A 14839-nucleotide genomic window follows, 5' to 3' on the forward strand; every position below is an offset into this window, starting at 1 on the left:
CACAATTGAAATATTTAGTTTGTTGGTGTAACAATGAGTACGATGCAAGATGGAAAGAATTAGAATTCAGCCAGCTGGACATTCCGCTCCCCTCCTTATTGGGGGATAAAACCATTGCGATTAAGTACTCTAACAAACTGAGCCATTGGACAATGGTTCCTCTCAATATTTGGTTCAAGGAATGTAAAAGTTTTAAGCTCGAGAAACAAGCACGGTTGTTAAGATGGGTGGCCTATGACAAAGATTTTAAACCTGCTCAGTTGGACTCGAGGTTTAAACAATGGACGTTGAAAGGCATCACATCATATTGTACAATCTCATCCAATAAAGGTTTAAAGAGCTTCCAACATCTTAATGACACCTATATGTTTGAAAAACAGGACTTCTTTAGATATTTGCAACTTAGGAACCATTATAATAAAAATATAAAAAATAATGAAAAAATTGAAATGAATATCATCAATGTTTTTATTGATGCGTATAAGAGTGGAACTCATAAGAGAATGATATCAAGAATATATTCAAGCATACAATCTTCTAAAAATAACTCTACATTATATGTGAAAGATAAATGGGAGAAGGAAGCAAACATAATTGTATCTGATGAAGAATGGCTAAATATTTGTAAAACACAGTATACTACCTCTAGCTCAGGTCAGTGGAGAGAATTCTCATGGAAGAATATTATAAGATTTTTCATTACTCCAAAAAGAAAATATTTACAGGATGGAAATCTGGAATCTGCACTCTGTTGGAGACAATGTAATAGTTCTATGGCTGATTACTTTCACATATTTTGGAAGTGTCCAGCAATTCAATCTTATTGGTTAGAGGTAATCACTGAAATAAAACTGATATTGGGATTTGAAATTGGGAACAGCTTTGGTACCATATATTTAGGAAACATACCAACTGATTTTAGTACTCAAGATAAATACCTTCTCAAACTTTTATTGGTTGCTAGTAAAAAAGCAATAACTAAGAAATGGTTGAATGAGTATCCACCAAAAAAAGCAGAATGGATAATGATTGTAAAAGATATGTGTGACATGGAGAAACTCACCTTCTCTCTAAGATTAAACATGGATAAATTTTACAAGTACTGGTCAAAATGGTTAAAGTATAGGAGTATTGATGGAACATAGTGAGTTATTGTAAGTGGACTGCAATGTCTGTTTTTTTTTTTTTTTTTTGTTAATTATAATTTTCTTTCTTTCTTTCTCTTCCGAGACCATTGGGAGAGCAACCCCTGATATGAAGTTAACTGTATATGAACAACATAATGGTTTGTGATACCCCTAATGACCTGTCTGTTCTGTTCTTTTACATGTGTTGCATAAAAAAAATAAAAGTATAAAAAAAAAAATAAAAAAAAAACATGGACATTTTGTTGATTTTCATCAGTTGAGCTTCATCTGCTGGTTTATGTCTCTGTGTGTCTAAATAATACTGGCCTTCAAATTGTGATGTGAATTCTACAGATTAAAAATTCATAAATTGTAAACAGAGCAGTATTTTGCTTGTATGCTACAGTTTTTAAGTGTTGATTTTGTAAAACTTTTAACCAGGCCACCACACGGCGACTACCTCATCATATAAAACAGCTAATAGCTATTCACTCCACATCACCTCACACATTGTAACAGATTAAGATCTAATATATGAAGTCAAGGATCAAGAGATCAAATAAAGCAAACAATGATCTCAATGGTGGTGACAATTTTAACCAATCTATGTCGCACAGGGTGCCTCACGTTGGCCGTTTTACATGTGCCCCATGATCACAAACTCACCAGTCCGAACATTAGCCAGAGGTTATGACGAATACCATTTAATAGGTCGCCCATGTTTTAAATACTAGATCTGTTTAGACCCCTACAGTTACCCATGTACAAATTTGCAAACACAAGTATGCACTTAAGCCTGGAGGCAGATTTGCAGAAACATTATCCTTCAAATAATATACTTGAGAAAATAATTTCAGAGTAAGTCAGAATAAATCAAATGTAACAATTTATTTTTAGTCAGGTAAATATCTATTATGCGAATTATACAGCCAATTTAAAATATATCAACTCAATACAAAACATCAATTTCTCAAAGATGAATCTAAGGGTAACTTTTAGAAAAATACATAGTATGGAGTGTGTGAACACAATTCATACCATGGGCTCATTCCGGCTACAGAAGGCCCTGATCCTCTTTCAAAATTTCCTTAAGTACCTCAGAACCAAAACAAACATCCCTCAAGGTGGAGACAAAAGAGCTAACAATTGGTATTTGAATTGATCATGGAGAGATAACACCTCTTGAAACAAAAGGAATTTTGCATGAAAGACAATAGGAAAACAGATCTTTGGGTATCAAGAGCTCCTTTGAATCTCATTCAGTTACTGTTACCTACCCTCTTAAAATCCATTTTGTAGTTGTATATCTACCCCTGGGACCACTATGTAACTTTTGGATGAATTAGATGTGCTGATCTCAACCTTTCTGTAGGATTGTACTCCTCTAGTTATGCTTGGATACTTTAACATCCACCTAGATAAACCTCTATCTGCAGACTTCCACACTCTGCTTGCCTCTTTTGATCTCAACCGAGTTTCAACTACTGCTACTCACAAATCAGGCAACCAACTGCACCTTATTTATACACGACACTGCTCCACTGATCATGTACTGGTTACTCCACTGCACACCTCGGATCACTTCCTCCTTACTCTTAACTCCATCATGGTTCCTGACACATCACTTACCCCTCCACATGTCATCTTTCGATGTAACCTATGCTCACTTTCACCCTCCCAGCTATCTGCTATGGTTTCATCTTCACTTCCTTCACCTAAACTGTTAGCATCTTTAACAGCCAGTTTGAAGGTTTTGGGGACATATCCTAATGACAATGAGGAATTAATAATAGTCAGAAGAGGATCTATGACTTCTGGAAGCACCTCTTTTAGGAGCTTAGATGGTATAGGGTCTAACGTACATGTTGTTGGTTTAGATGATTTAACAAGTTTATACAATTCTTCCTCTGCTATAGTAGAGAATGAGTGGAACTGTTCCTCAGGGCGTCTATAGTGCACTGTCTGATGTGATACTGTAACTGACAGCTGAATGGTTACAATTTTATCTCTAATAGTATCGATTTTAGAAGTAAAGTAGTTCATAAAGTCATTACTGCTGTCGTGTTGGGAAATGTCAACACTTGTTGAAGCTTTATTTTTCGTTAATTTAGCCACTGTATTGAATAAATACCTGGGGTTATGTTTGTTTTCTTCTAAAAGAGATAATTTATAATAAGATAATAAATAATAAGAGTTTTTAATTATTTTCTGTAAGATAGGTTACTTTCCCACCAAGCAATACGAAATACCTCTAGTTTTGTTTTCCTCCAGCTGCGCTCCATTTTTCGGGCTGCTCTCTTTAGGGTGCAAGTATGCTCATTATACCATGGTGTCAAACTGTTTTCCTTAATCTTCCTTAAGCTTAAAAGGAGCAACTGTATTTAAAGTGCTAGAAAAGAGAGAGTCCATAGTTTGTTACATCATCAAGTTGTTCTGAGGTTTTGGATATGCTAAGGAATTTGGATACATCAGGAAGATAACTTAAAAAGCAGTCTTTTGTGGTGATGGTTCTACCATACTTGTAACAGGAAGTAGAATTTACAATTTTGGCTATATGAAGTTTGCACAAAACTAAATAATGATCTGAGATATCATTACTTGGCTGCATAATTTCAACACTATCAACATCAATTCCATGTGACAGTATTAAATCTAGAGTATGATCTCGACAATGAGTAGGTCCTGAAACGTGTTGTCTAACCCCAATAGAGTTCAGAATGTCTATAAATGCTGATCCCAATGCATCTTTTTCATTATCAACATGGATATTAAAATCACCAACTATTAAAACTTTATCTGCAGCCAGAACTAACTTGGATGTAAAATCACCAAACTCTTTAATAAAGTCTGTATGGTGGCCTGTATACAGTAGCCAGTACAAACATAACAGGGGATTTATCATTAACATTTGTTTCTCTGGATAATGTTATATGAAGCACCATTACTTCAAACGAGTTATACTTGAAGCCTGCCCTCTGAGAAATCCTGAAAACGTTGTTATAAATTGAAGCAACACCTCCCCCTTTGCCTTTTAGACATGGCTCAAGTTTATAACAGTAATCTTGGGGGATGGACTCATTTAAAATAATGTAATCATCAGGTTTTAGCCAGGTTTCTGTCAAACAGAGCACATCTATATTATGATCATATTATTTACAAAAAGTGTTTTCGTAGAAAGGGATCTGATATTCAATAATCCAAGCTTTATCATTTGTTTATCCATATTGCATCTTTTTTTATTTCTTGAACCTCAATTAAATTGTTAATCTTAACTTGGTTTGGATGTTGTTTTGTATTTTTTAGTTCGGGGAACAGACACAGTCTCTATAGTGTGATATCTTGGTGAAAGAGTCTCTATGTGCTGAGAATTATCTGACCTCTGTGACGTGGGGCAGCTAGCAGACGGTCGGTTTAGCCAGTCTGTCTGCTTCCTGACCTGGGCCCCAGTTAGTCAAGTATAAACACTAAGACTATTTGCCATATTTCTAGAGAGAAGAGTGGCGCAACCCCAGGAGGGATGAAGACCATCTCTTTTCAACAGGTCAGGTCTGCCCCAAAAGCTCGTCCAATTGTCTATGAAACCTATGTCATTCTGTGGGCACCACTTAGACATCCAGCCATTGAGTGATGACAATCTGCTATGCATCTCTTCACCACGGTAAGCAGGGAGGGGACCAGAGCATATTACAGTGTCTGACATCGTGCTTGCAAATTCACACACCTCTTTAATGTTATTTTTAGTGATCTCCGACTGGCGAAGTCGAACATCATTAGCGCCGGGATGAATAAATATCTTACTGTATTTACGTTTAGCATTAGCCAGCACTTTTCAATTGGCCAAGATGTCAGGCGCTCTGGCTCCCAGTAAACATTTGACTATAGTGGCTGGTGTCTCTATATTCACGTTCTGTACAAAAGAATCACCAATAACAAGAGCACTTTCGTCAGGTTTCTCAGTGGGTGCATCCCTGAGTGGGGAGAACCTGTTTAATGTTTTGATTGGAACAGAAGAGCGGTGTTTTGACCCATGACTACGCTGCCTCACTATCACCAAGTTGCCCTGCTGCAGGGGCTCTGCTGGAACCGGACAATGTACAGGAATCCCTGAGCTAGACACATTTAAAGCCGTATCTAGAGCCCTAACATTCTTACTGACCTCAATTAAAGTTTGGATGCGTGTCTCTAATTCTGATATCTTCTCTGTCAGCCTAACTATTTCCCTGCATTTATCACATGTGAATCCCTCATCTGTGACAGAGATAGATAAACTGTACATGTGGCAAGAGGTGTGTCACAGTGGGGCACTGTGACTAGAGACTGGCACTGGACTTAGAACACAACACACTAGGCATGCATAGACTTTTCATACAACAACACATATTTGTTTTGCGCAATGTAACACCAGTTAACACCAGGTATGTGTGTGTATGTAATTGATTGTGTATTGTTTAAGTGTTGATCCTGTTCTCACCATTTTTTGTTTAGGTTAACACTTGGTGAGTCAATTTTTTTTTTTTTTGTTAATTTGTGTATTGTTAAGAATACAAACAACACCGGTTGACATGTTAAATGTTTATTGTTTTCAATTATCCACTTACATAAAGTAAACAGTCATACTTACGTACTGGAACATTTTCTCATAAAAAAACAGAAGAAACCCAGGCACCACATTGCCACCATTTTTAAATACATGTTTCCTGCCAATAGAAGGCACACTTAATTGGTCTCATGCCGGAGGGGGAGATTGGTGTTTGTTTGATGCTTTGGTAAACCATAATAATGAATTTAGTTTGTGTTGTTTGAAATGGTTGTATATTTCTGCATGTTTTTAGTTCTAATAGTTATGCCTTTGTTACAATTAAGTTGCTATTTAATTGTTTTGTCTTTCTTGAACTTATTTGTTACCATAAATTATTTAATGGTTTAGTCCTAGGGGGAGGGGCTTATACTTTTTAAGTGTTTCTCTCAGTCTGGTAAAGGGGAGCTCGTAGAGTGAGTCGGGGAAAAGTTGCTTGCTTGATTTTTGGGTCAAATTATTGACATAGCCAAAAGTTTTGTTTGTACATTTAAACTTTGTACAATTTTTTTTTCTATTTTTTTGTATTTTTTTGTATTTTATGTTTTTCTACTTTTTGAGTTACACTGTAAATATAATTTGAATTATTTTGGAAAATCTTTGTTTTTCACATTTTGGAATAAACACCAACTTTTTGTCTTCATCAGCACGTCACTTCATTTTTTCACGCCTCCATCGGCCGGTACATCCAGAGCAGGGGTGCCGCCACTGCTTGAACACCTTGTAGCAGTTGGCACACCACTGTCTCTGTTACAGTTGGTGTCAGAAGTTTTTTTTTGTACCGCTGAGGTGACGTGGACATTCTTGTTTTTACAATGCCACCAAAGACAAGGAATCAGCCTGATGAAAAAACAAGGCCAGATGTGGACCAGAGTGAAGTTGAGGATGATCCAGATGAAGAAGTGCAGTCTGCAATGGTTTCTGGGGTTGGAGCTGATACTGCTGTTACTGCACTGGCGCAGATGTTCAAGTCCTTTATGGAATATCAAAAGGATCGAGATGATCGACAAGAGAGAGAGACAATTCGACGAGAACAAAATTTTAAAGTGCTCAGTCACCATGTCACGCAGATGCAACTGGATGTGGAACGTATCAGTCATGGAGCAAGGTGCGACAAACCAGCGCCAAGGGTGTTAGACCGCGAGCCACGGCTTGCGAGACTGGAGGACTCTGATGATATTGAGCACTATCTGCTGACATTTGAGAGACTGGCAGAGGTATACCAGTGGCCTAAAGAAGACTGGGCCATTCACCTCATACCGTTGCTAACTGGTAAGGCCAGATCGGCGTTTGTTGCAATGGACCCTTCAAGTACACAAGACTATGATGTAGTTAAGACCGCAATATTGAAAAAGTATGAAATCAATGTAGAAACTTATAGGCTGAGGTTCCGTAACCTAAACACCCCTGGGGATGAGTCACCACATGAGCTTTACATCGGACTGAAAGACCTGTTTTGCAAGTGGGTGCACTACTCCAGCAGCAATAAAGAGGATATTATGGAGGCACTTGTTCTGGAACAGTTCCTAAGAGTCTTGTACCCAGACGTGCGGACTTGGGTCAAGGAGCATGATCCAATCACTGCTGCTGAGGTGGCCAGACTGGCGGAGGCATATATCACAGCCCGAAAAGGAACAGGAAACTTCCGCTATGCTGGAATCCTCCCTTCGATCAGGGGTAAGTCTGAGGGATTTGGGGGGGGGGGTTCAAACTCTCAAGACAGGATCCTAAGACTCCCACAAAGTAAAACCACTACTCCGCTTGTAACTTCACAGAGGGTAGTTAAAGATGATGTTGTATGTTATCATTGTGGTCAGCCAGGACATACTAGACCTCTTTGCCCCCTGAAGAAACCCAAAACAGCAAGCCTTTGTTATGTCCCTCATCCAGTTCAGTCATACCCCGGGAAATGCAACTCACAGCCAGTTAGATCTGTCTTGTTAAATGGTAGACCAGTTTTAGCCTTGGTAGATACTGGTTGTACATATACATTAGTACAGCGCAGATTTGTGCCCAGACAAGACTGGAATGATGTAGAGACGGTTACTGTTTGTTGTGTACATGGTGACAACACTCCATTGCCTACAGCAGAAGTGTATATAGAGGTCTTAAATCAGTCTTATTTGATGAAGGTTGGAATAGCTGAGACTCTTCCCTATCCCATACTCCTTGGCACAGATATGCCAGTGTTGGCTGAATTACTGCAAGACACAGAATGGTGTGGGGTAGTGACAAGGGCTCAGTCAAAGCAAGTAGTACAGACAACACTCAACCCAGACCCAGATAATCCATTGCAAACTTTGCCTTTTAGTTCTGCGGATATTGAGAGGGAGTCAGGACCAACAAAAGACAACAGGTTACAACAACGTAGAGATTGGGTATCAGGGTTGATTGACACCTCAGAGCAGGCTAACGAGGATGTTGCTGAACCTGAATTATGTGAGTCAGACATTGTGATTCCCAATGATCTAGCCCAGCTGCAGAGGGGAGACCCAACCCTTGCCACATGTTTTGAACAGGTTAAGCAGAAGGATGATGCTGATGTTTTACTTGATGATCCTTTTGTGTTAAAACATGAACTTCTGTATAAGCAAACTAAGGAGGGGGATCTTCGGCTAGTTGTACCTAAAGCACAAAGAAGTGAGGTGTTGCAGTTAGGTCATTCCATTCCATGGTCAGGTCATTTAGGGTTTGCAAAGACATGTTTGAGAATCTCTAAAAGATTTTATTGGCCCAGAATGTACACAGACATTAAAGAATACTGCCAGACATGCCCTGATTGCCAACTCACTGCTGGTCGGACTCCTGCCATTGCACCACTGATCCCTTTGCCTGTGATTGATGTACCTTTTGAGAGAATAGGAGTAGATGTTGTTGGACCAGTTGAGAGAAGCCAGACAGGGAACAGGTTTATTCTAGTAATCTCAGATTATGCCACAAGGTACCCTGAAGCATATCCCTTAAGAGATGTTACTGCTAAGCAAATAGCTTCAGCCTTGTTGAAATTCTTTTCGCAAGTAGGAATACCAAAAGAGGTGCTGTATAGATCAGGGTCACAGAATTACACTGCAGACTTTCTCTCGAGGACACCACAGTCGGTGTCTGGAGAGGGAGGGGTAAATGTCACAGTGGGGCACTGTGACTAGAGACTGGCACTGGACTTAGAACACAACACACTAGGCATGCATAGACTTTTCATACAACAACACATATTTGTTTTGCGCAATGTAACACCAGTTAACACCAGGTATGTGTGTGTATGTAATTGATTGTGTATTGTTTAAGTGTTGATCCTGTTCTCACCATTTTTTGTTTAGGTTAACACTTGGTGAGTCAATTTTTTTTTTTTTTTAATTTGTGTATTGTTAAGAATACAAACAACACCGGTTGACATGTTAAATGTTTATTGTTTTCAATTATCCACTTACATAAAGTAAACAGTCATACTTACGTACTGGAACATTTTCTCATAAAAAACAGAAGAAACCCAGGCACCACATTGCCACCATTTTTAAATACCTGTTTCCCGCCAATAGAAGGCACACTTAATTGGTCTCATGCCGGAGGGGGAGATTGGTGTTTGTTTGATGCTTTGGTAAACCATAATAATGAATTTAGTTTGTGTTGTTTGAAATGGTTGTATATTTCTGCATGTTTTTAGTTCTAATAGTTATGCCTTTGTTACAATTAAGTTGCTATTTAATTGTTTTGTCTTTCTTGAACTTATTTGTTACCATAAATTATTTAATGGTTTAGTCCTAGGGGGAGGGGCTTATACTTTTTAAGTGTTTCTCTCAGTCTGGTAAAGGGGAGCTCGTAGAGTGAGTCGGGGAAAAGTTGCTTGCTTGATTTTTGGGTCAAATTATTGACATAGCCAAAAGTTTTGTTTGTACATTTAAACTTTGTACAATTTTTTTTTTTCTATTTTTTGTATTTTTTTTTATTTTATGTTTTTCTACTTTTTGAGTTACACTGTAAATATAATTTGAATTATTTTGGAAAATCTTTGTTTTTCACATTTTGGAATAAACACCAACTTTTTGTCTTCATCAGCACGTCACTTCATTTTTTCACGCCTCCATCGGCCGGTACATCCAGAGCAGGGGTGCCGCCACTGCTTGAACACCTTGTAGCAGTTGGCACACCACTGTCTCTGTTACAAGGTGCAAATAACAATATTAGGAAAAGCCATTACTCACCGTGCTTGATAAAATATTCTTACTGCGGTTGTTTGATGAACCTTTGAAAAACTGGAGCGAGAGAGAGGAGAAAAGAAAACAGTGACAGGTTCGAATGAAACGCTAATGACAAGCTAACGAGTGCTAACGCTTTGCAGGTGTACTGCACTCACGGATATAAAATAAAAGTGAATAATAAAAATTTATCTGATAAGATTGATCGATAATATCAGAAATATGGTGTAAATTAAGTTATATTTTATCATTTAAAAAAACAGAGAGTGATAGTAAGATAAAGATTCTAGAGAAAAAATAAAAACAGCTACACAGAGCTAAGATTAGCTACAGAAGGCCAACAGGAAGTAGAGAAAATGCTGTCCAACACCTGCAGTCAGGGAGTGAAAGAAACAAAAAGAAACAAATAGTAATTTTTAAAAGTATTTCAGGCGGGAATGTAGTTGTTTTAAACTCAAATATGCAGTTTATTTATAAAGACAGTGTCTATTTAAAAATGAGATGAGCTCCCTGCGATCAGCTGGAGCTCAGTGATCATATATACGCCGAGAGCAGCCTCACCTCGGCTAGACCTGACATTTGCCGCTGGCTCTGATGTTTCTTTAGGGGTTCAAGATAAAATATAATTTGTTTGGGGTAAAACAAAACTTTTCTTATCTTTGGCCTTTATTAACGATTTGTAACGATTCGTATTGTAAAAAGGCGCTATACAAATAAACTTGAATTGAATTGAATTCATTCAATTAATCTATTAACATGTTTATATATAGGTCCTTTTTATTCCTGTCTCTATAGAAATATGAACTTTTGTCATAAAGCTCCGGTTGACTACTCACTGACAGCAACATTTGTTCCTCCATGTTGAATGAGTGACTCCTAGCAGGCTTCTGATTGGTTAACGTGGCGTGAATTGACGGCAAAGTTCAAAATGTTCAACTCGCCGCAAATGCTTAAATGCACAAAAAGCACCATTCACGCTTAACATGCATATCGCACAAAACGCTCAGTTCGCGTCATTTGCTCAAATTACAATGAGGTGAATTCGCGTCTTCCGCGCCGTGCTAAACACCTCATTCGCGCCGCGAGACCTCCAGACACGCGTAAACTCGCCTTTGCATTGACTTAACATTGAAATCATTCGCGCCAGACGCTCTACTCGCATTTGGTGTGAACACAGCATTAGTCTCCTACTTGTTAAATTGAGACAATTGTACCAGTCTCCCTGAGACAATTCAAATGACACCAAACATAACTGTAAGTATTATATGCATTCATGTAGAACATTATACTAATGGCCTTTCTAAGTGAACCAAGTGGAGGGAGGATTGGAAAGGAAGGGAATGAGAAGGAACTGATAACATATGTGAGAGAGGTGTTTCCTGCACCTCGGCTCTGTGGGGTGTCTCGAAAGATGCTTGTGTATGTTTGTATTTTCTGTTTATAAGGAGAAAAAAGTATCTGAGGTTCGTTCATCCTTACAAGGGATGAATTAAATGGTTCTCTTTATGAATGGGCCATTGAATTATTGGTCATTCGCGCAAACTCAGATACTCTCCTGATAAACAGAAAATACAAACATACACTTAACATTTGTTTAAAATGCAGATTCATTCAGAATGAAAGTATGGTGTTGGATGTTTGGACAAAAGTTCTGCTGTGGTTTTATAGGTAATGTTTACCAAGGCCAAAAGAATCACGCAAATGTGTATTAATGAAAATGTTAATGCAATTGTATATACACACACATACATATAATGTACATATGTGCGTGTATCTGTTATATAAATTGGACTTGCTTGACTGGAGCTGGACCTGAACACAGCTCAGTTCCTGGCCTCATAATATGACATAGGAATATGAGGGCAATGTCTATAATTTTTTGTGTTTTTGTGTCTGCAGGATATTTTTGCAGTTGTAGTGTCCTTGATAACAGGAAAGATTGTTTACATTTCGGAACAGGCTGCAGGGATCTTGAACTGCAGAAAAGATGAGTTCAAAGACAGAAAGTTTCTGACACCTCGTGATGTCAGTGTGTTCTACAGTTTTACATCACCATACAGACTTCAATCTTGGAGCATGTGCACAGGAACAGGTCAGTCTATCAATGCACAGTGCACTGAATGGATTAATTCAAACAAATTGTCAACTACTCACATACCCCCATTAAAAAAAAATGCCTATTTTTAGGGGTGCACCAATACTACTTTTTTTTTCTTTACAGATCCGATTCTGATACCTGACATCCTGTATAATGGCCAATACTGATTCTATACCAGTACTGTTACTTGGTCAGATGTTAATATAGATAACTTACTAACCTGCTAACTACACAATATGTTGTTATAAGTAAATAAAGCAAGCACACTTGCTTTACACATTTCCTTGATTTTTAAAAAATTTGTTATTTATTAACAAAGTATGTTTTCTTTCTTTTTTTTACATTGAACAATGATGGAGCTATTCTTTACCCATCTTCTATGGCAGGCAGCATACTGTATAAAACAAAAACAGCTCCTTATAAAAATGAAAATGTTATATTGTTGTAGTAGTTATGAACAAATACAAAGATGTAACTTTTTATATGGAACTCTATAACTCTTTATATTAAGTGTGTTTTTACTCAATTGGTTCTCTATAGGGCTTATGTTTTTTGGAACAAAGCAGGAATTGCGGCCTGGCTGAAATGGGCTCGTGAAGGAATATTGTAACGGGGCTCAATTACATTAAGCATGTTCTTAAAACCTGCGTTTTCCACTATAGGCGCTCGCTCACTCAGTATGCGCTGAAGGCTCATTGCAAAATGGCTAATGCGTTTAACAGACCAGAAAAAGAAGATCCTCCAAAAACCAACAGGTCTGGGGTGCACTTTGGATTCCCTGTAAGCTATAATGGTGATGATAGAATGAATGGTAAATAGTAAGGTCTCATATCCACGGCTATAACATAAATGTAACAAATGTACCAATCGCTGCAGTGATGTCTTTTGCCCTGTTTGAATCCGTTGGAAATATCTGCCTAAATGCTGCGGGGATAGTTTGTTGCTTGTATGTTTCTCCTTTTTTCGTCTTTCCCCAGATGCTGACACAATAAGGTGATGTCGGCGTAAATTAGTTGACATGTTTCAAGTATTCCAGCTGGTGTTTTTTTTTTTTTTATTATTCCCGCTGGTGTACCCTATTGTCATGTAGATGCGACATACCATTGTTTTTTTATCCACCACTCTCTTGCCATCACCATGGCTTACAGGGAATCCAAAGTGCACCCAAACACCAGACCTGTTGGTTATTGGCGGATCTTCTATTTCTGCTCTGTTAAACGAATTGGCCAACACGTACCGCACTGAGTGAGCGAGCACCTGACTGAGTAGCCTAACATATAAGTTGGTGTTTTTTTCTTCTTCGGGGGTGTCAGGGTCGTTGCCTGTTACGTCGTTTGGGTTATTGGGCTACCTTGTTGAACGCATATCATTATTGTAACAGAAATGAGTCGAACCAGACAAATTAAAGAGTCTACCAAAGCTGTGCGTTGAAACACGAGCCGAATTCCTCAAGAAGCAATAAATCAGTTCTAGTGCCACAAGAACCAAGCAAGGTGACCAACCAACTTGTTCACACAACAGCTTTTAACATTAACACCACTAGAACAATTATTTACAATTTCAATTCGAAGAAGAGAAATTTGGTGTCAAATTTGTTGTTCGTAATTGAAATGCAACGCTGGACATCACATGGAAACCCATGAGTTAAACACTTCCATTGACTTCCCCCCACCTAGCAAAACCAGACTGAAATTCCTAAGGGGGAAGGGATTTTGTCTCCACAGAAGTATTTGTCAAGAGAATGGCAAAGAAACTGCTTTTGTACATATATATGGACCAGAATGAACTCAAAAAGACTCATAAATGAATCAGTCCATCGCATCACTCCATATTCATTTATGTGTAACCCACACATTTGACTATCATGTTATAATCACTTATTGTTTATGTTTTTTTTTATAACTATGGCATAGCTTAACGATTTGTAATTATGTTTGGTATGTCTGTGATCCTTGAATTGTGATCTGCTTGCTTGAATTAGTTCAGACAATAATTTATTTGTCCCATGTATCGTATTCGTGTTATAGGAATCATGTCCAAAATTAGACCCTGCCAGAGCAGGAAAATTCGGACCACATGCTTGGTAAGATAAAAATATGATTTATGATACCCCCCGATCCAAGACAATATCTGATTGGTAAAGACAACATTTGAGGTGTGGCCAACAGGCCAGTTTAAAAACTGAGGACATCGTAAAATCTTGGCTTTTAGTCTGCTTTCAGTGTCTGCTTTGAGTCTCTAGCTATGCTGCTGCTATTAGCCATGTCTGCTTCTAGTCTCTAGCTATGCTACTGCTAGCTTGTAGCTTCTAGCCATGCTGTTTAGTTATCACTGTTCTTTGAGCACGGTTGCAGCGTGCTTCATCCTGCATGCCTGCTGCTACTCAGTCACGATGAGAAGAAACCCAAGCTTGTCTCGTCAAACTTTATTTCTTTTCTTTTCTGTTTGAGAGTTTCGTGTTCTGAGTTAAGTTTGTAACGTCGAGTTCAACTTCAACCAGCCACACAACTCTGCATCTTCAGCCAACGCCCAAGCACGGGCTCCCCAAGGCGTCATTTCAGCAACTACTGAACTTCTAGCCCTTTCACCGGGACTCCTTCACAGGAGATGCAAGTAACTTTACCTCCAGACTGTGACCTTTACTGGTGTATCTAATAATAATTTTAACCTCACTGAGGAACTCAATGCGAGGGCTAATTACGTTATTGATGGTTGTTCATGTCTATGCAATTTAAGGTATTGCTGTAAACTTGGGAATCCATATTTCCATTCTCTTAAACTCATCTTTCCATAACTTTCGATCTTCCTGCATTTATGTGTTAGATTAGTTTATATGTCTTAGATT

The 14839-nt window shown here is 38.3% G+C and overlaps 1 pseudogene; it reads left to right on the forward strand.

The window, feature by feature from the left end:
* LOC127972535 (period circadian protein homolog 2-like) overlaps nt 1–14839 on the forward strand; it is a 61428-nt pseudogene that overhangs the window by 19016 nt on the left and 27573 nt on the right.

The sequence above is a fragment of the Carassius gibelio genome, chromosome B15 (assembly GCF_023724105.1).
Source record: "Carassius gibelio isolate Cgi1373 ecotype wild population from Czech Republic chromosome B15, carGib1.2-hapl.c, whole genome shotgun sequence".
NCBI lineage: Eukaryota > Metazoa > Chordata > Actinopteri > Cypriniformes > Cyprinidae > Carassius > Carassius gibelio.